Source organism: Nannospalax galili, unplaced genomic scaffold (assembly GCF_000622305.1).
Source record: "Nannospalax galili isolate Female #2095 unplaced genomic scaffold, S.galili_v1.0 scaffold406, whole genome shotgun sequence".
In the NCBI taxonomy this organism is placed as follows: Eukaryota; Metazoa; Chordata; class Mammalia; order Rodentia; family Spalacidae; genus Nannospalax; species Nannospalax galili.
In genome coordinates, this window is record NW_008357033.1 from 201,400 (window position 1) to 221,943 (window position 20,544).

A 20,544-nucleotide genomic window follows, 5' to 3' on the forward strand; every position below is an offset into this window, starting at 1 on the left:
TTTAATTAACATTAGCCTTGTTTACCCTTAATGTACTTAATGTATATAGAGGGACAGATGCTCCTCCCATCACCCGACACTGGGCTCAAACACACCCAGTACCACCCATCATGGTTAAATGGAGAGACCCTGTTGATGGACCAGATCCATTGTTGACCACAGGGAGAGGATTTGCTTGTGTTTTCCCACAGGATCAACCAAAGCCTATCTGGGTTCCAGCTAGAAATGTCTGACACCTCCCCACCCACGAGAAGGATGGCTCGCATGACCCTGACAGAGACAAGGAAAAGAAAGAGGCAGAGACGACATCCAAAGCCACACCAGATCAAGTGGAGAGAGATACATGACCTAGTGGAAGCTGCACGCCACAGGTGTCCCCCTGGAGCTTCCTTCTCTGTCATCCTCATGGCTGTCTTTACCCTGCTCAGCACCAATGCTTCAGACAGCCCCCACTCCCCCTAATACCATGTTCTAGAGATTTTATTTTTCAAGGAAAATAATCAGATCCATGGGACAATCCCTGGAACATTAAAGTAATGACAAATTTCACTCAGGTGCGTTTTCCAGGTACCCCACAGCTAACTTTCATGTCTCTCAACAGCTTACATCTGCAGCCAAATCTGCGTTAACTTATAATGTTATTCTACAGGAAATACAGAGGACCAAATAAAATCAACTGTGTCCTAAAACAAGTTTAACCTTCTTCCCTTCACCACCTACCCCAATGTCTAATAGCTTTTTTGTGTGCATCCAGCAATAGATTTTTGCTGACAGCAGTACCAGCTACCACCCTTCTCTACCCAGGAACAGAAAAAGACTTCACTGACTCTTATCTAAGTGGATTCAAACAACTAACTAATTATTTAATTTGCCTTTTCAGCAGCAAGCCTCCCCAGTCTTTTCCTATAGAGCGAGAAAAAGCCCAAAACTGTGTTAATTTCTCTTTGTCCACCCTTTGTATAATAATAATTGCATCCCAGGAGCTGCTAGCAGAGAAAGATCTTCTTCCCCCTGCTGGCAGAGACTGAACTTACACTGGATGCTGGAGGCGTTGCCATGACAACAAGCTGTACCTGATTCTGTCTTGGCTGAAGACAAGCTGAACCAAGGAGTGACATTCGTGACTGACAGCCTGGAGTTTCTTCAACAACAAATGAACTCTCTCGCCAGAACTGTGCTTCACAACAAAAGAACATTGGAATTGATAACTGTTGAACATGGGGACTATATGATATTGGGAAAGATACTGTTTCTTTGTAAATGAATCAAATGCTGCTGAAACCAATGTTAACACTCTCAAAACTTTGTAATCTATTGGCTTAGCAATCCCTTGTTTTGCATGGCTCCTACTCCTTGATAATACTGTGTATTGTGCTTGCTCACTGTTTTTTAAGATTTCTTTGCTGACAGTTACTGCTATTTACTAAAATCACTACAGGAAACAGGTCATGGTCAGTTATCAAACTTTGGATTTTCCAGAGATGAAATGAGTTGGCTCTTAGGGCTGGCAATGGTACTTCTTCATATTTAAATCAAAGAGGAGGAGATGTTGGGGGCCTCTGTTATGTGAAGTAGAAGTCTCTTCATATCCGGATAGCTCACGAGCTTGGACCCATGTGCTGAGACTCCTTTCATAGCAGGGTGCCTTCCTGGCATTTTTACTAACTCTCCTTTTGAAGTGCCCACCACAAATGCCCTAACATAAACATGGCCTCTGGCTCTAGCAATACCATGCTTTCCTGTGTGATTTTTCAGGCAGTCAGCAGTCTGACAGCATAGCAGAAACCCACTTCCATATGCAAATAGAATGTCTCACAAAGTATCTATCAGCCAAAGCTTTTACCACTACCCTCATGATATAAATATCCCAGTCTTCTCTCAATAATAGAGAGCTGGATCACTAGAAGCTAGGAGTTGAACACTTAATAAAAGCTGTAACATGGACTAAGCAGAGTCCCGCGTCTTACTACCAGCGATCCAGCCTCTCTGGAGGCAGCATTCCTCTGTTACCGACTCGCGGAACCTCAGCTTTAGCCACCCTCGTACTTTCCTGCATGGTCCAGTGGCCAGTGGACCCCGCATATTGAGGAAAGTACACGGGTGAAATCAGGATGGGACACGGCTGAGTAAACCTCAGCAGCAGAGGAACTTTCAGCACCAAAGCGGCGGACAGCACCTGCCACCGCTTCCAGGAGACACGGAGCCGCGGCATGCCAGAGAAGACTGCGGGACCCGCGCTGCGACTCTCCAGGTGTGCGCGGGGACCCCAAGGTGCCCGCGCACCCCACGCCAGGGCGCCCAGCACGCGCCATAGACTGGAACCCAAAGGGCCGCAGGTTCACACATAAAGAGAACTATGTGAGCTGGATGGTCCTAGCAGGCCACCAGCACACAGGTGGTGTTGGTATCAGAGCAGTTGAGTTGTCTCCAAGGGTGGGAGGTAACATTGGCTAGCGATAAGGCAAATGGGGGCCACATGCAAATGGGGGTAAGGGGCCAGGATGTTGTATGATCAATGGATGTAAGGATTTTGTTTTCGGCACAAGCAGAGGATTGGTGTTAGTGTAAGTGCCGTTGGAAAGCTGAAGGCCGTGCTGTACCAGTAGTGGCCTCATGTCCATGCAGGCGTGCAGACCACAGAGGTCCCGGTTACTGAGTGTTGATTTGCAGTTGGTATGGGAGATCTTAATGCCACAGGGATAGGTGGAGGCCAGTTGTCTCCAAGATCCTAGGGGATGATTAGAGGGGGAGCCACTGAAGTGGTTGGACTTAGGGTGGCATCTCTGCCATGGTATAGGGAGCACGAAGAAAAAAGGTGCAAGGGAGCATGTGTGTAGGCAGGTGGGGAGCAGTGGGCATAGAATGGCAGGGAAAAATGGGGGCGGAGGGATGACAGTCCCCTCCGCCTACCCTGTTATGATTGTCCCCAGTGCAGCAAGGACCAAGGCTACATTGGTGTCATTGAAGGTAGGGGAAAGTCCCTTGAGTTTAAGCATGTAACATGAGGAGGCACTGCCGGCATAATCTTGGATGCTCAGGTTGAACAGCCCAATGCATGAGGATGTGTTGTTGTTAGTGAAGCATAGAGAGTTATTTAGGGGCCAGGAGCCATTGAGTGATTCCCAGGAAGTAACTGGGTCCATGGTGGGGAGACCAAGCATAGAATTATTTGAATAGAGGGTGGGGAAGGCTGGGGAATGAAGTGATAAGAGCAAGAGTACAGGTGGGGAGGGACCAAGGCCCAGGGGTCATGAGCTGTGGCAGGGGTGGGGAAAAACAAACCAATTATCCAGATAGTGGCAAAGTCTCTGGGTTCTGGGGGTCCCCTTGGTCTGTTGCTGGTCTCACATCTCTCGCTGGAACCCATACTGGCCTTGTTTCTGCCTGAGGAAACACACAAGCATAGCCTTGCCCTCTTGTTAACAAGGGGGTGGGCAGTTGCCACTGACATGTTACGGGGTCCTTCCATCTAACTAATGGCAGGGGTGTTGGGCAAGGTGTTGTCCTTTCCCTGATAGTCCCAAGTTATCGTGGAGCGTGATATCATCATAAAAGGTGTGGTAATCCATGGTAAGGACCATGCCCATGTCCTCTAGGACGTCTCAGCCCCATAAGTTATGGGGAATGTCCTCTACTATGGGGATAACTTTGCCCTGGTTCCCATCCCAGTCCTTCCAATATACTAGACGTGTGACCAGTTTGATATCTTGTTTCCCACCAACTCCTTTTATTGGTGGGCCTGGCCAGTATTTCCAATGAGGGAATTTAAGGGATTCAGTTTCTGATATAATGGTGACATCAGCCCCTGTGTCTAATAGGCCCTTTATGGCAGTTCCATTTAGGAATAGGGTCATTAGTGGAGAGTGGTTGAGGATTGGGAGAGTCCATAATATCTGTCTCATTTCTCCTCTCATGGGCAGGGCTGAGAGGTGCCCCAGGTGGAGTTTAAAGGAGCCCAGTCTGGTTGAGGCTGTGACCTACAGTCTTTAGCCCAATGGAACCCTTTTTTTCACATGGGGCAGCGAGTTTGGGGGTGGGCTGTACCTCTTGGGCAGTGGCTACAAAAGTGGCCAAGCCCACCACAGTTCCAGCAGCCTTCCCATGTGCCAAAGTGGGCTGGTTTTCCTTGCGACAAAAGAGTCTCCAAGGAGGTGGTCAAAGCCTCAATAGGGCCCGCCCTAGGGTCTAAGTCTGTAGTAGCGAGTACCCATTTGTGAATGTTATTATTGCGGACAGGCACAATAGCATTACGAGTAGGGATGTTTAGTCCCTCCCAAGTTAATTGTTTGATAAGCACCTCTCGGGTTGGTCCAGACTCCATCCTCCACTCTACTGCCTCAGTGACGTGGGTAAGGAAGTCCGTGAAGGACTCCCCTGACTGTTGAATCAAATTATGGAAAAAGACTTGTGGGTCACGGGGGGAGCAACATTTAAGGGCCTTAAAGGCCAAGTCAGAAACTTGTTGAAAATAGACATGGAGGCCAATAGTAGACTGGGAGATGGGGTCAGCGTATTATTCACATCCTGTGAGCATGTCCAATATAATTTTGAGGCCATATTGGAGATTTAGGCGTGCCTGGTTTTCAGCCTGATCATCATAGGCTGCACGCCAGTTTAGAAAAACTGAGGGTTCTAAGACTGCCTTTAGTAAGTTATACCAATCATAGTGGGTTTGTAAATGTAAGGACCACTGGAGAAAAACCTGTTCAAAATATGAGGAGTCAGGGCCTGATTGCTCAGCTGCCTTGTGGATAAGAATGAGGTCAGCAACTGGGGTGGGTAGCCATGGACACTGTGCTGCATTGAGGCTGACGATAACCAGAAATACAGACAAAGGTGGGTGAGGCTTTAAGGAGGGCGGTCTAGGAGGGAGGGGCATGTTAGCATGGGAAGGGGTGGGATGGTTATTTGGGGGGAGAGAGTAACTCCTTCCATGGGTAATGGGGGGGGGAATTTCTGGGCATGGTAGCTCTAGGAGAGTATCCTGAAATATAGGCAAAGAAGCTCCTTCCTTATTGGAAGTGGGTGCAGAGGCTGTGTCCACCTCTGGGTCTGGGAGGTCAGGGGTCAAGGTAATAGCCAGATCTATGCTAGATTGCTCCCAGCAGGTTTGTTGTGTGCCGAGATGACTTCCTCAGGAAAGGAGGATTTAAGGCTAGCAACGATGGCTAGGAGGATCGGTATGAACAATGCAGGGGGAGTGATCCCTGACCTGACCTCCCTTTTTCAGGCCAGGAAGATGACCCGCATCCACATGTCAGGGTCCCACATGTTTTCAGGGGAGACCCATGGAGCTAAATTGGTGGCTTCATCCTAAAAGTGTTCAATATCTTTTGGTTTTACTTTCAACTCTCTGGTTTTAAGTAGCACCTTGAGTGCTGCTGTTTGTGGTTCCCTGCATTGTGTTGGTAAGTTACCCATTGTTGGAGTGTCTCACAAAGGGGAATTCACCACAAAAGTAGAAGATGAGGGTGACTACCAAGAGGGTACAAAGGAAGCAAAGAAGCACTGTGAGCCACTCGGATGTAAACCGCCCCGACATGTAAATGTGTATCGGATCCAAATGTCTTGTGTTCAGTGAGGGACTTCTGGATGCTGTGACACCTCCAACCATATGCTCACACGGTGTCTCTGGGACAGGCAACAGGGTGACCCGAAGCCTGGGCTCTGAGTTCGGGGTGGGTCAGCCCTTATGTGAACTCATCGGGATAAACTGAGAGGGGGGAGGTGCTGACGTGGGCTTCGGGACCTCATGGTGGAGTGTACCTCCCTGATCTAAAATACTTGTCCAACAATAAAGACAACAGACAGGGTGGAGGGGACAGAGGAGGGGGATATTCACTTACCCTCGAGCAGCTGAAGAAACAGACAATTCCAGAGGCCTACTTACTGAATGAACTGAGGTTCTGGGTGTTGCCAACACCATGGGCAGGGGTCCCTGTTCAGGTGCCAGGTGTTGCAGTTTCTCCTCAGGCCAGCTGTGAAGACCCTGACCTGGATTGGGTCGCCTGCTGAATTGGGGGGGGGCAAGAGGCGTGGAGTCAACACACAGACCCCGGGAGTTGGGTAGAAGCAAGCACTGGGAGAGGTGCTGCAGGCTCATTTAATGCAGCAGAGGGCAGGCCTTATATTTCCCTTTTCTCTGCCCCCAAGTCCCTTTAGTCAGCGTTTCATTTTCTGATTGGTCCATGCCACACAGTCTGTCAGCAGTCACTGGGCTCGCGAGCAGGGTACGGAGGCTTGGGCTCCTTTTGGTGGGCTATTTGCAGATCAAGAAGTGAAGTGAATTTTCACTGAATCCCAGGGTTCTGGGTCCGTGTTCTTTGGAGGCCTCCTGCTACAAACCAAGAAGATGTTACAATCCCTGTCATAGATGCACCAAATTCTGGTGCACCCAAATTCATAAAAACAACACTACAGGACTTTAAGACACAAATTAACCCAACTCAGTGATAGTAGGGGACTTCAATATACCACTGTCTCCATTAGACAGGTCAACTGGAAAAAGAATAAACAGAGATGTCTGAATTAAATGATACTATACATCAAATGGACCTAATAGACATCTTTCAAATATTTTACCCAAGCATCAAAGAATAAATTTTCCACTCAGCACCCCATGTAACTTTTTCATTAATTGACCACATAGTGGGCCACAAAACAAACCTCAACAAATACAAATAAATTGAAATAATTCCATGCATTCTATCAGACCACAATGCAATAAAGCTCAAAATCAACACTGGAAAAAACAAGAACTCATGGTAATTGAACAACACACTCCTAAACAATGCATGGGTCAAAGGAGAAACTAAGAAAGAAATAAGAGAATTCCTGGAGTTCAAGGAAAAGGACACTATAACACAACACAACCTCTGGGACACTTTAAAAGCAGTCCTAAGAGGGAAGTTTATAGCTGTAAGGCCCTACATTAAAAAATTACTGCAACTCAAGACACTGGAAAGGCAAGAACAAATGAAACCCAAACCCAGCAGCAGAGAAGAAATAACAAAAATCAGAGCAGAAATTAATTAAATAGAAACAAAGAAAAGCATACAAAGAATCAATGAATCTAAGAACTGGTTCTTTGAAAATCTAAGCAATATAGACAGACCCTTAGCCCAGTTAACCAAAAGAAAGAAAGAGCAAATCCAAATCAACAAAATCAGAGGTGAAAGGGGAAACATCACAACAGACACTCAGAAGATTCAGAACATTTTAAGGGACTATTTTAAAAACCTATACTCTACTAAATTTGCAAATTTTAAAGAAATGGATGGATATTTAAAATCATGGGAACCACCAAAGTTAAACCAAGAAGCGATCAACAGTTTAAATAGACCCATAACACATAAGGAAAGTGAAACAGCAATACAAAGCCTCCCAACTAAAACAAACCCAGGCCCAGATGGATTCACGACAAAATTCTACCAGACATTTAAAGAAGACCTCCAATGACTACTTCTTAAATTATTCAAAATGATAGAATAAGAGGGAGAACTCCAAGATTCCTTCTATGAAGCCAGCATCACTCTAATACCCAAACTAGGTAACCAAAAAAGAATACTACAGGCCCATATCCTTAATGAACATAGATGCAAAAATTCTTAACAAAATACTTGCAAACCATATACAGGCACACATCAAAAAGATCACTCACTATGACCAAGTATGCTTTATCCCCGAGATGCAGGGCTGGTTCAAATAAATGTCATTAAGCATATGAATAAGGTCAAAGGCAAAAACCACATTGTCATCTCAATAGATGCAGAAAAGCCTTTTGACAAAATTCAGTATGCTCAAAGTCCTAGTGGTACTTGGACTAGAGGGAGCATACCTCAAAATAATTAAAGCCATATTCAACAAACTCACAGCCAACATCATTCTAAATGGAGAAAAACTGGAAGCATTCCTATTAAAATCAGGAACCAGACAATCTCTACTCCACTGTCTCTACTCTTTTTCAACATACTGCCTGAAACTCTTGCCAAAGCAATAAGACGGGGGAAGGAAATTAAATAAGTACTAACTTGAAAAGAAGAGGTCAAACTATCACTTTTTGCAGATGACATGATACTATACCTAAGATATCCCAAAAGTTCCACCAAAAACCTCCTAGAATGGATCAACATTTTCAGTATGGTGGCAGGTTATAAAGTGAACCTATAAAAATCATTAGCCTTTCTATATGCCAATAACAAGCAATTGGAGAAAGAATACAGGTAAATGCTCCCATTCACAATTGCTGCAAAAAATATATCTTGGAATAAATCTGACCACAGGCACCAAAGATCTCTACAGTGAAAATTTTAAATAGTTAAAGAAAGAGATTGAGGAAGACACCAGAAGATGGAAGGACCTCCCATGCTCATGGATTGGAAGAATTAATAATGTGAAAATGACCATCCTACCAAAAGCAATATATAGATTCTATGCAATCCCAATGAAAATCCTGATGACATACTTCACATAATTAGAAAAAAAAATCCTTAAATTTGTATGGAAGCACAAAAGAGCCCAGATAGCCAAAGCAACTCTGACCACAAAGAGCAATGCTGGGGGGATTACTATACCAAATCTCAAAGTATGCTACAGAGCTATAGTCATAAAAACAGCATGGTACTGGCACAAAAATAGACACATAGATCAATGGAACATCATTGAAGATCCAAACCCAAGTACACACAATTTCAACCAGCTGATATTTGACAAAGGAGCCAAGAACACACAATGGAGGAAAGACAGCATCTTCGACAAATGTTGCTGGCAAAACTGGATCTCCACCTGTAGAAGAATGAAACTAGATCCTTATCTTTTATCTTGCACAAAAATCAACACCAAATATATCAAAGACCTCAATGTGAAAATGGAAACCCTGAAACTATTAGAAGAAAATTTTGGGAGTAACTTACAAGATATAGGTGTAGGAAAGGATTTTCTAAATTGAACAGACGTTGCTCAGGAATTAAGGTCATCAATCAACAAGTGGGACCTCATTAAACTAAAAAGCTTCTGTACAGCAAAAGAAACAATCAAAAAAGTGAAGAAAAACCCACAGAATGTGAAAAAATATTCACCAGTGACACATCTGACTGAGGTTTAACATCCAGAATATATAAAGAACTCAAAAAACAAGCAAGAAAGCAAATGACCCAATTAAAAGATGGGCTAAAGATCTAAACAGAGAGTTCTCAAAAATCTAAACAGAGAGTTCTCAATGGAAGAAAGAAAGATGGCTAAGAAACATCTCAAAAAGTGCTCAACATCATTAGTAATTAAGGAAATGCAAATGAAAACCACCTTAAGGTATCACCTTATCCCAATCAGACTGCCTAGGATCAAATGATACCAAATGCTGGGGAGGATGAGAACAAATGATACCAAATGCTGGGGAGGATGTGGAGAGAGCAGAACATTCATTCACTGCTGGTGGGATGGCAAACTCATGTAACCCCTATGGAAAGCAGTGTGGAGAACTCTTAAAAAACTAAAACTGAACCTACCATATGACCCAGTTATACCACTCCTTGGCATATACCAAAGAACTCATCCTATTGTAGAGGAACTTGTACAACCATGTTTGTTGCTGCTCTTTTCACAATAGCTAAGAGATGGAAGAAACCTAAGTTTCCCTCAACTGGCGAGTTGTTAACAAAAATGTGGTATATTTACACAATGGAGTTCTATTCAGCAGTAAAGAAAGATGAAATAATGAAATTTGCAGGTAAATGGATGGATCTAGAAACTGTTATACTATGTGAAGTATCACAGACTCCAAAAAACAATGTGGATCCTAGCATCAAACCTATTAAATTCCAGGTCCTTTTAATAAGATGATGCTATACAGCAGTCCCTTCTGCATGAAATAACTACCATCATCACGACTTAGGCTGAGCCTGATCACTAAACATCATCACAATTGGGCTTGTTGACAGTTGTGCTCATTCACTAAAGAAGGGCCAAGCAAGGTCATTGGACCCTCACGAGACTATCCAGCCACTCTTCCCAGCCAACTGCCTGTAATTTGGTCCTAATACCCCATGTCCTCCTGGATTTGGGGAGGGCTAATATATACAATCTGGTGAAGGCTAGGAAGAGAAGGCATGACCCATGCTGTGTAAAGGCTATCCAGTGTGTATACCCTCGGATAATCCATACAGCTCAGCAACCGCTCAGTTTTCTCAAAGCCTTTGATATGGAACTGACACTGATTCTAACCACTCCAACAGCTATTAAAATACCTGAAATCAAATTCTGAATCCATCACTCTAGTGTCCATCCTTGGAAGACAAAAGAAAAATAAGGAGGAACCCAATAGAGGGATGCTTTTGGAAGCCCTTGTCAAGAAATTCCAATGGACTCTCATATGAACATCTGAAAACTGCCCTGTTGCTGACTTTTTTCTAGTTCCCTGTCTGGAACTTGTAATGCTAATTACTCTTGCCTTTACTTCTCCTTCACATCGACTATTCAAGATTCAATGAACTTTCTTTCCCCCCTAGAGATAGGAGTTATGCAATTTGTGAGCCTTTTAGATAGACCCACTGAAGGGGTGGTCCAGTTGTCTCACCCTGCATCCCTGTTCAGCTTGGAAGAAGCCAGAGTGCACTGTGTTCCGATTCCCTATTGGCAATTTGGGTAACCTCTTCAGAGGATGATTTGATAAGACTAGGAAGTAGGAACTGACTAGGCAGTTAGAGTAAAAAGACCCCAAAGTAAAATAGCCAGTTTCTTGGCTAAAACTCACAATGTCTTTGGGCCTCTTAGCAACCTTCTCCATTCCAAAGGCCAAAAAATGTTAAAAATATTTGGGAGCTTTTTATCTAATCTTTAAAATATTTCAGGGTTCCTTCTTCAGAGGGGGGGAAATGTTAGAGTAGCCAAAAGCCCCATAAAAAATAAGAAAAAAAATCTCTAGATAGACTGACTAGACTCCAGTGGATGAACTTGCATTAAAAGACAGCTGAGTGCCATCACTTGGCCAAATAGAACTTAACATGTATGGTAGAGTGGCAGAATGCGTGTGGTTGGGTGGGGGAGAGGTTATGTGGGGACATGGATGGAGGAGCTTGGAGTCTAAATTTGATTAAGAACTGTTGTATGAAATGTACAAAAGCTCAATGAAAATATTTTTAATTAAAAAAAATAACCATGCAACATAAATCTCAAATCTTAAAGCTCCTTCTATCATAACTGTGGGTGATATCTTCCAGAGATTTCACATCAGGAGAGTTGGCAGAGAGGGTGTTAGAGCTGTATGTGTCTAGACAGGTTACACCTTCCTGTTTTGGGTGTCTTTCAGTCATGGTTCTGAGGCTGGACAGTAACCCAGAAGTGCTTTTGTGCTTTTCACACATCATTAGCTTACTTCCCCCCTGCCTGTCAAGCAGGGAAAAGATTTATGATTCAGGACTGTCTCCTTCCCTGTTTCTCACCTGAGAATTATGTATTTATTTTTACCTTCCATATGTTACTGTTGAATTGTACTTAGGGAGGGAAGTGTGCATAGCAGAGAGTCTTAATACCATAGTTAAGGAGCACTGAGTGTGTGGACTATCTTTAAGGGTACAAGATGACAGTACTAAATACAAATAGTGTACAACATAACTGGTCAAATAAATTTCAGAGATTTCTGTTCTTTGGAGATGTAGTGGTGTATTTGAGATAATTAATTTTGCCTATGAAATCAATGCTAGTGAAATGCATGTGTCTAGATGGATAATGGATTAGGTCTAAAATTTCAAACACTCAGTCAATTTCTGCATATTTAATTCCAAGGGAAGCTGGTTCTCTTAGCTCACTAAAAATGCTAAGCTATTCTGAATAATTTTGCTTCTTCAATAAAAAAAAACTCAGGGTAGTGGAATTTTCCTCAAATTTTCTATATGAAATATTTATCAAATGAAGTAAAAAATTCCTTAGTTTGGGGAATTTTTTAATACTTACGGGCTCTTGACCCTGTTTAGTCCTAAACACATTTTTAGCTATGATGCAATTGGTTATTAGACCACAGAACTTTGAGGGCTTCTAAGTGTCTATAAGATTGACATAATAAATTAGTCTTTGAATGTGTTGTGTTACACTATTTTGGGGGAAATGTTTATGGTGGTAAATGGTCAGAGCAATGATTGTATCTGGAGCTGCATGCAGGGATTTGATGAAACACGGAGGGGACAATTTCTTGAGTCTTGAGTCATGTTGAACAAATTTATGTTACTATTACAGTGACATATGTATTACCCATTATATAGAAAGTAGGTACAAGGGCTGGAGAGATGGCTCAGTAGTTAAGAATACTGGTTGTTCTTGCAGAAGACTCAGGTTTGCATCCCGGCACCCACATGGCAGCTAACAACTGTCCGTAACTCCAGTCCCAGGAGAACTGACAGCCTCTTCTGACCTCTGCAGGCATTGGATGACACGGGTGCACTCACCTACAAGTAGGAAATGCACACATACACATAAAATAAAAATAATAAATAAAAATTTTTAAAAAGTTTAAAAAAGTAAAAATATAATGTATGTCCTTTTCCTTGTGTAGAAATTTTGTATCAAAGCAAAAACTGTAATGAAATACTAAGTTCATATTTTTATTATCTATAATGAAGTTCATTGACCTCTGAAATTTAATTTGAAATTCACCAAAAATAAAATGGGTTAATGTAAAGATAAAAATATGGATAGACACAATCAGTTAAATAGGAGTGGGTACATCAAAGTGGCAGAGTAGTTTACTATTAAAATTCTTTCAACTGTGTGTAATGGTTTATAGTTTATCACAGTAGAATACTTGAGATAATAGATGACAGATCAACAGAAAGGTAGATAAGTAGGTAGATAATAGATGATAGGTGATCATAGATGATAGATAGATAGATAGATAGATAGATAGATAGATAGATGATAGATGATAGATAGAGGATAGATGATACATAGATAGATGATAGATGATACATAGGTAGACGGTAGATACATAGATAGAAGACAGATGGACAGACAGATGGATAAACTGACAGATAAAACTATGGCCATGGGAACCACGCAGAGAAGGTTTAGTAACATAGACAAGCTAATCTACTATTTACAACACAATGACATAGACTGGTTGACCTAGGCCTGCTGTCACTCAGTTCAGAAACTTAATATATTCTTCCACCAGTGCCCATGTTTGTCCATTCCATTTCTCAGAATGTTTTTGATGTATTTAGTAAGGACTCTTCATCTTCACACCCAGAAGATATAAGGCTAGTATACCTGGTTGCTTACATATTCAAGCTAAGGGGTACAGAGGTCTGTTTGCCAGGATGGAGCAATAAACTGAATAAACCCTATGCCTGCTGCTTTTCCTTTATTGCTGTTCACCTCGCCAAGTTAGGCAGCCCCTGCATAGTGAGGAAGGAAGCATTTCTATTTTTACGAGTTGTGTGAGTACCTTCAAAAAGCACAGTCAATGATTCTACATCTTTCCATCTATCTCAGCATTTGGTCTAAGTTGTTTGAGGTCTGAAATGGAAATTCAGCAATCACTAGCTCCCTAATGACGTCTTCCTACCTTTTCTTACTTCATAGAATTAAGTTATGTCATTCAACAAACCACATCTTCTACCTGGAGCAGGCAGAACATAGGATAAATAGATCTGTTTGTTTCCTTGGGATAATATTTTGGTAGCACAACTCTGAAATATATGCCTCTATACATTCCCTGAATTTGAAAGCCAGAACTACCTTTTTCTGGTTAATAGCAATACTTCAGAGTCTTTCTGACATATTTGTTCCACATAAGAAAGTTTTAACTTTACTAAAGATAGGCTATTTACTGAGGATATGCTTTAACTTACAGAAACACTTTAGAGGATTAAGAAAGAGAAAAGAAAAGTCCCATTTTCCCCTCCGTTTCATAAAGATGTATTCTGTTATGTTTGAAGAATAGTTTTCTAATTTAATGAAAAAGGCAACATAATGTATTCCTAATATTGTTGATTAATATTGTCCACACTGGATCCTACTCTTATCCGAGTTTCCCAGTAGGCAGGAAGCTGCAGACAGAGATGGATGGAAAATCTGACATGTTGTCCCACTTATGGACTCAAGAGTTTTAGGGAAGCAAAATTTCATTGTTATGCTTTTACTATTATTTTTAATTGAGTAGATCTTCTGAGTTTTTGTTGCTTAAGTAGGAACATCTGGTAAGACTGCTAGGCTTCTTGGGACCAAGGTAAATGACCACTTTAGTTTGAGTCTAAAGTACAAATTGCTAAATCAACTTGTTTAACCAAGAAAGATTATTCTCAGACTGTAAGGCTAATATGAGCTTTCTCCAGGCTTTAAACCTACTTGTACTTCATCAGACCTTCTTTCTTTCCCATCTCTCTTTCAAGAATATTTATCCTGTGCTTTGCCTAACACTGTGTTCTGAAAATATAAATTACTTAGTTTCACAGGTTTGAAACTGATGAGGTATTTTACCTTGAATCTCAGTCATACCTTGTTTTGATGATATTCGGGTAAGATTTTAAACTTTAGACTTGAGAATTAAAGTGAAGACTATTGAGGCTATTGGATTGTGTATTGCGTGTGGGAAGGGCATGGGTTTTGGAGATCCAGGGGCAGAATCTGATGAACTGAATGTATTTTTCCTCACAGAATTGTTATTCTTATGCTCAAATCCCCAAGTGATTGCATTTAGTGGTGGAGCCTTTGAAAAGTATTTGGACTTGAGTAGATGTGGGTGAGGGCATCAGAGCCATCTCTCTCCACCATGTCAGTGCACGATAAGACAAGAATTTATGACCCAGGAAAAGGCCTCCAAAGTGACTGAATCTGCTGGAATTCTAGTATTAGATTACTCAGCCTTCAGAAATATGAACAATATTTATTCTTTTGGTTTAAATGCCAGGCAATGATACTTATATATAGTAATCTAATATAACGGTGATGGGCAAGCACAATAGATATTTACTTGACTGAACAATCATCTGAATAATTTATTAAAAATGCAGAGTGTCAGGCCCCAAAGCCCCATAGGTCTTGCTTCAGTAGGACTAAAAGATCAGCCCTCAATATGATACCTAACATGAATCTCAGTTTATTTTGATGCAGGTGACTTTGGTGGCTCTATTTTGAGGAAAACAGACTGTACTCCAATTCTGGCTTGTTAGTAACTTAAGAATTCATACAAACCTAAGACACTATTAGAAGCAGAAAGAGCTAAACCTGAATTCTGACCTTTTATTAAAAAGGAGTGTAGGAAGGTTGTTAATCCATCCGAGTTTCATCTTTAGCAACTTTATCAAGGGAAGGATGCTGAGAGCTGATCACAGGATTTCTAAAATGTTTGAATGGGATTAAATGAGTGCATTATGATATTAATATGTGAACTATTGTATTCTTGTTTGGGGGAGCAGAGATTGTTTAAGTCAAAGATGTTAGTATTAGGTTTTTCAAGCTCTACACATCCAATGTCTAACCTGACTGAATTTCTGGCATTTGGAGATTGTTATTAAACGAAGCATAGAGAAAAACGGAAAGAAAATTACTGGTTATTTTGGCACATGATTGTATCTGGTCATTGTGCTGGACACTCATCACCACAACAACCCTAAGTCAGGCATAGAGGATACAGAGCAGTCAGCAACTGTGCTCAAGTTCTCCAGTTTTGTGACTAGTGTTTATTTCATCCCACACATATTTGACTCCCAGACTACTTCAAATAATGGGAAATGTTTCCTTTTCCAGATTGATCAGTGACTTTGGAGAGATTATCCTAAGAGAGGAAGCCAGATGAGTGTGAAGAAATGCTATAATGTAGGGGACTAGAGAAAACCCTGGGTGGAAAGAGAAGATTTTCAACTTTACAATTCAGTTCTATAGTATGATAAGACTCCATTTACAGCAGTTGTGATGTATCATTTCTTGAGTGGGTGATATCATTTTGTCCAGTCATGGTTGGAGAGAACTTGGGTTCCAGTACAGTCCATACCCCAACGTAGAACCTTGGCAATTCCTCAAATTGTTTTTTTTACATAGCATTGCTGAATCTCACCGTTTATGAGACTATAAATCTAGGGACTTGCATGGAGTGGGGTGCCTTAGTATATTTTGTTTAGAGCCATTCCTGATCCATCTTGCTATGGTTAGGGGCTAAATAAGAGTGAAAAGATAGGGAATTATTTTGGTTATAAAAAGTAAAATTATCATGTTTATGGACTTTCTTCCAGATTCTTAACTTTTCATATTCCATTTATTTTCTAAAGTAATCCCAGACTTTCGTGCTTGCTCTTTTCTTTTGGAGATTACAGTTGGAAAAAATACCTGATTGGCAAAACTTACTATTGAAGTATGTGAGTCAAGTCATTCAATGTTCATGATAGACAAGAACTCATTTTAATATCAGAAGAAGACTAACTGGTCAAACTCTGTCTTTTCATGCAAATTTTCATGTCTAAATTTTCAGTACTGAACACATACAATAATGGAAATCAAAATGTTTGGGTTCTTGGATACGTAAACAAATATAGAATATACATGAAGCTGTGTATAAAATCATCCTACTCAGAGACCGGTGCACCCTAATGCTTAAGGCAGAGTTGTTAATTTTGAGCCCTTGAGACAAATACTATTTTGCCTCATCTTAGTTTTCACAGTGCATTGAATGTTATTCTTATGTCTATTTTCAGATTTAAAAAGCTGAAACATAAAATTAAAGGAAGTTGCATAGTAGATGAGAAAGCTTGAGCTCAAGTCAGATTCAAGGCCAGGGAAGTCTTCACTGGTGTGTGGTAGCAAATGTTGATCTCATCAGTTAACATGTTAGAGGTGTCTATGCTTCATACATACATTTAATAATCAGTGATTCAAGTACAAAATTACACAAAAGTTTCACTTCTGAAATGTGTGTGCAAAACTGATCTTTTAATTTCCACAACCTCAGGTGATACTTCATTTGGGGTTTTGAGGGGGAGAGATTGTTTTATGTGTAGATATGTAGTGGTGTTATATGTTTTTGTGTTGTTGTATGTGTGATATCTGGTATGTATATGGTTTTGTGTAGTATGATGTGTATATGTATGTTTGCTGTATGTGTGGTGTGTGGTGTTTGTGTGATGTGTGTTTGGTGTATGTGTTTGCATGTGGTGTGTGTGTTTGGTGTGTGTGTGTGTGTGTGTGTGTGTGTGTGTGTGTGTGTAGTACAGAGAAGTGACAAATTTATACCCTTCTTAAAGTCTCAACCATATGTTTACTCTATGTTTTATGTGTGTGTATGTTAGTGTATAGGTAAAGGACAACCTTGGGTTAGCTTTCACCTTTGTCTTATTTGACAGATGATCTCTTTGTTGTCTGCTGCTATGCACAGTAGGCTAGCTGGTTCTTGGTTTCTGGGGCTCTCTTGACCCTGTCTCTTATCTTGCTATAGGAGCACTGGGGTTACAGATATGGGCTATCACATCTGGCTTTATGTGGATACTGGGGATTTGAACTCAGGTACTCATACTTGCCTGGCAAGTCCTTTACTTACTGAGACATGCCCCCAGTCCCTCAACCACATTTTCTATTTGGGGTAAAACAGTGATTACTGTATAGAATTTTCTATTTTCCAAACTCTGTCACATACTGTGGTTTCTGCTTCATAATCAGTGTACTGTCTATGCAAAGTGAATTCCCTGGTATTCTCAGAGTGAAAGACTCCAGAGACAGAATTAATTTGCTCCTTACAATAAGACCTACTTTTTGCATTTTCTAAGCTAATTCTCTTTGCCTTTTCATTTTAAATTTCATCCCAAATCCTTGAAAATCAAAGACCAGTAGTAAGTTCCCTTTATAGGGCTATACCCTGTAATTTTCCAAATTATACATATGAATCAAGTTGAGCAAATTCTCAATTGTCTCCTCAAGGTAGTTTTGTCTCAGTTATCTCTGGGCAGCAAAACATTTCTTTGCACTATTAAGTATTTCACCATTCATTAGATTTCAGGGAATGATCCCATTCAGCACATAGAACCACCCCAGGAAGTGTCATGATCATGAAAATTTTATACATTCTGTTAAGGTAAGAGGCAGCTGGGAGGTGGTAGAGAAACTCTCAAAGCTGGATCTTCCATTTCCAAGTCTGATCTTCCTTCCTCCCCTTCCCTTGCTCCTCTCCACCTAGCAAAACAAAACTTAGTATATTCTGTGTTTTGTGGTAAATGCTGCAAACAATGTATGAGCGCCTGCTAAGTTTAAAGTTGGTGAACTGGGTGATAGAAGAGTTTTCAATGTTTGTGGTCTCTCAGCTCCCTGTCTTTGATATTCACCCATGCCTTAGCAGGCTGATCTTGGATTTAGGGGCCTCTTTGGTCATGCCTGTCTTCTTTCATGCTTAGCCTAGCTTATTGAAAGCTTTAGTTTCTGATTCCTTAACACTCAGAATTGTTAATACTGAAATATTATATCAATAATTCCCCAGCAAAATGTGTGCAGTAATGATACTTTTCAGGACATTTTAGATTTGATCAAAAGATATCCAGGTACTATAATGACATACAGGCATAAACCAATTTGATTTTTCCCTCCCTCCATCCTCCTTCCCTCCCTCCCTCTCTCTTTTCTTTCTTTCTCTTTACTTCCTTCCTTGTTTCCATACTTGCTTCCTCCCCTCCTGTTTTCTCCCTCCTCTCATGCCTTTCCCCCATCCTTCCTTCCATTTCTCCCTCCCTTTTTCCTCTTTCTTTTTTTTTCTTCCAGTTCATTCATAAATGAATAAATTCTGCTAAAAATGACTGGACATCTTAAATGTGCACTGTGGAAGGCCTTGTAAGGTGAAAGGGGAAAGTAACAGAACCACTACCTAGGATGTGATGGAGTGTAGCCATGCTCCCAAACCATAAAGCATCAAGTGACTTGCTAGAAAATCCTTGTGTTCATTGAGACATGATAACACAAAGATTCAAAATGAATGAAATTATATTTTAATATGTATGAAATAGTGTGATGTAAATAGCTTCAATTAGAGCCCCAGGTACATCATAGTAGACTTAAGAAATATTATGTGTGTATATCTGTGCATGGGCCCATGCACACGATCATACACGCACACACACACACACACACACACACACACACACACACACACACGCACACACACACACGTACATTATGAAGGGAATCTGTTAGATTGGTTACAGGATAAAGTCCAGGAAGTCCAACAGTGGCTGTGCCACACCCGAGAGGCTGAGAACCCGATCGTTGTTCAGCCCACGAGGCTGGATGTCTCAGCAGTCCTAAACTAATGCTGAAGGCCTGGAGGACTCTGGAGCGCTGCTGCTCTTCCGTATATGTTGGAATCCAAAGAGGTTGTTTCCAATATTGGCAAAGGAGTGCCCCAGCAACAAAACAGATAAACTCATCAGCAAGAGTAAAAGCAAGTGGACAAAAAGCAAATGGTTCCTTCTTCCTTCCTTTTATCGGGACTGTCATCAACAGGCACTGCCCACTTTCAGGATGGGTCTTTTCTTTTCTGATCAAGAAAATCCCTACAGGAATGTCCAGTGTTTCTTTATTGTTGTTGTTGTTGTTTTGTTGTTTTTTGTTTTTTGATTTTTGTTGTTGTTTTTGTTTAGTTGATTCCAGATACAGTCAAGTTGACCACCACTCCCTCATGATGTGAATGTGAACTGAAAGAACTAGTTTACTTAAGGTAAAAATCTGAAAATTCCACAATGGAGACTCAGTCTGACTTTTGCGTTGATAAAATAAGATTGTCTTCCTTATGAGAATGATTTTTTTTTAAGTTAGAATATTCTAACTGAAAAACAATTACTGTGAAACTATTTACATTCTCATAGAATTATAAACATTTCTCAAGGAATACTTTACAGCACAACTTTTTTTTTTTCATACAGAAGAATTCATTCCAAAGCAATTGACATTGAGACGTTTTCAAATGCATTTCTAATCTCTATATACATGACTATCACTGGTCACAGTCACCTACCTTCTGAGCTCCTCGGCATCTGAGCATGAAGACAACCTCGTCAGATAGACAGCCTTTCTCTCCCACTAGAGGCTCCATACTCTGCCATCCCTGTCACTGTCCACTGTGTTGTCGGCACCCTCATCCATTCCCCCCTGTCTGCCCTTCTGGTAAATCTAGTCAGCCAGAGGTCCCTGTTCCAGGAGGGTCAGCTGTTCCTCATCTACGGCAATCCATTGTCAGTATTCCTTTGGATAGAATTGGGGTCTGCTGTTCATTTTTCCAGTAGTATATTGGGTTACTGTCTGGAAGAGCCTTTATCTATCCTAGCCAACAACTCGACTGAAGGTATCGCCTGACTGGCTTTGTTGTTTGTCGAGTAACTTTTAGTTATGTATATGTATGCTCTTATGATATTATGTTGGCCCCTTTAATCTTTGGTTATACTTCCCTTTTGGATGTTTAAGGACATACAATTGGACCAGATAAACTGATTTGTTTTTACTCTTGAGGTCGTTAGGGGATTTGTTCCTCAGGTGTCCCATGGGGTTGGGAGGAGCCCCTGGCTCCTTTCTATGATTTTTATGGAGTTT